Consider the following 2,861-nt stretch of genomic DNA (forward strand, 5'->3'; position numbering starts at 1 on the left):
TGTATGTGTTTTCTTTGTGCTTTTCAAGTTAAAAAGACAATATTTTTAACAAGTGCGAGTGTACGTACATCCGTGGTCAGCAGATCGAGTCCCAACCAGGCTCGTGAGTTTCCACTGTCACCTGGCAGTCACCGCCATGTGTGGTGACCACACTGTGGTCAGCATGGTGGGTAAGGACCAAAGCTCGGATCGAGTCAACACGCGTTGGCACATTCTCTCACGAGTCAGCATACGTTGACACAGCCGGGCTCGCTTCAGTGCACATTAGCCCGGCGAAGCATCCGCCTCACAAATCCAGCTTATTCTTCCAAAACCTGACAACATACATGTGACCGAGGATAAAGTGTGCTTAGATTTTTCATTACGTCTCTATACAAAACAAACACAAGTATTTCTTAACTGATTTTCATTAAAGCATAAAGTCTAGATATTCAAGCATCACTGCAATCAGATTAATGATTGATAGTTATCTATCTTTTAGAAAAGCCATTGTTTTTATTCTCATTTTCAGTCTTTCTAATGTTAAGGCCTACTAACATACTTAAGGAAACCATGTAATCGACATTTTACTACAATAAGTCATTCAAATCTTTAGAATTACCTGTAGTTATCGTTACAACTACTTTGATCTTATTAGTTCCCTTCAGTCACTTGCAGTAACTGTAGTTTTCATGCTCATCTTAAAATTTTGATTCATATATTATACGCTTGAGATTACATGCTGAGCTGGTGTGACAATTTCATCACTTAAGATTAATAGGGCTTTATTTGCTTGCGGCTGAATATATTTGATTGTTAACATGACACTATTCCATGCATCCGGAGGCTGATTCTCAGGTAAAATCTATACGAGAGCGAGAGTCGGGAGGAAGTGAGTATATGTATCAATAGATCAGATTCAGGTTAGATATTACTGACATAAAAGAATATAGAACCAACCTGCGATTGCTATTGAAAAGAAACACAAACTGTTGATGTGCAAGTCACACCCTAAATACCCCCCTCCCCCAACAGTAGGAAATTGAATAGATAATATTTACATAAAGAACTAATAAAAAGTAAAAAAAAAAATCATATCATATACGTCTCTTCGTTAAGTTGGCGTGTGCCGGAAACTATTGTTTGAGCTTGGCGTGTAATAGGGAGGGGACTAAGGGGAGGGAGATTCTGCCCTTTAATACAGGAACAAATAAACAACCTGTAATTATACCATACTCAACCTGTAATTATACCAAACGGATCTACGGCATTATCAATGAAAGCTTGATAAGCAGGTGAGAATTATGTTGAGAAGGGAAGGTTCACCAGGAAGTGTTGACCATGCAATGTTTCCATGCATGAGGGCAGGGAAAACCAGACGAAAATCGGGGTTTGATGCCACACGTTCTGACCATAACCCAGTTATCTTCCAAGAGTAATCAAAGCAACATATAAAAGGAACTGATTTGTGTTAATCAGCATATTGGAGTATTCTGGACAATTATATGTAATCATACCCTATCGAAATTTGTTGGCAGGGAGGGGCATGAATACCTTGGCGCCAGTCGTGCAAGACGTGCAAGTTGCCACCCGTCTGTTTTAACTTGCACGAAGTTGAGTTACTGCACTTGTGAAACGCCTTAAATTATGTAATAGTGAAAGCCGCCATGCCCGCCATAAGATGTAGCATGAGACTAGGATTCCTTCAATACTGACAAAACATCATCTAAACCATGAACGCATTTTCGGTGGTGTGAAGTCTTAATTGAAGATATATAGCTTTGTCTCACACTTTTAACTCTGAGAAAGCCTTTTTACGACCCTTCTAACTCTACTTATAAAGAAACAGTTGCTATTTTGTTGTCACAGCATGAAAGAAAAAACATGCGTTTGAAATGCCAATGCCATTGACAATGACAAATTGTGCGTGTCTGCGGCAGGTGGATATGGATTGAATCCCTTCATCTTATGATTTTAATTATGGATCTTCTTATAATGTGTTTTAACAGTTCTTATATTTCCTGTAGCGATATAAGTATATTTGTTTTTGCTAGAGTAACAGTCTGTGATTTGATAATAGAACGTCTTACAGAAGATTCGCTTATGACGCTCGCAACACCGTTAAGCTAATTCAGGGTCACCTTTCAATTCGGGGTCACCTTTCCTCCCGCCTGTCACTAAAACAAGAGCCAATTATCGCGCCGCTCCTCTTCTTCCCTCACGCTCCTTTCACGTTCTAAAGCTCACCCTTTGTACTTTGATCTTCAACTCTACCACAAAGCAGTTCCAAGGAAACTGCAGTATTCGAATTTATTGTAAACCTGATCGAAAATAAAATATACTGTAGAAGAAAGTGTGTATATATTTTATTGAAAATGTACAATTTCACAGTGCTACTGAACACAATTATTTTTTACCGTGGAGAAGTCTACCTTTCTGGGACACATCTATCGGGTTGAGGACGGCCTACGTCTCTGATGATAGACAGCCAACAAATGATGATGACTGTTATTTACTACTCCACACTCTACAATAAAACTAAATCGGGATTACTTAGGGTTTTCCTTTTTAGGGCGTTCAGGAATTGCGAATGTATGATAAAATCCGACTTGAAACCTTTAATACTCCAGAAAGAAGACTCAAAGAGAGCAAAGGTCGTGACTGCACCTCCATCATTATTCCTAGTACTACTGCAATGTAACATCTCCATGGCGGGTATTTTGGTATTACCGTAAAAAAATAGGAGATTTGATGCGAAACAAGAAGCCGTATACTGCGCACCAGGTGCGACAAAGTGTTCTATAGTGAACAGAACCAGCTTACAGCAAACTGACATCTACCAGCACAGTACTTCCAACGCTATGGTGTTGCACGTAGATGAA

Source organism: Penaeus japonicus, unplaced genomic scaffold, assembly GCF_977035675.1.
Source record: "Penaeus japonicus unplaced genomic scaffold, GWHDUDI00000001_assembly GWHDUDI00000003, whole genome shotgun sequence".
Taxonomy (NCBI): Eukaryota; Metazoa; Arthropoda; class Malacostraca; order Decapoda; family Penaeidae; genus Penaeus; species Penaeus japonicus.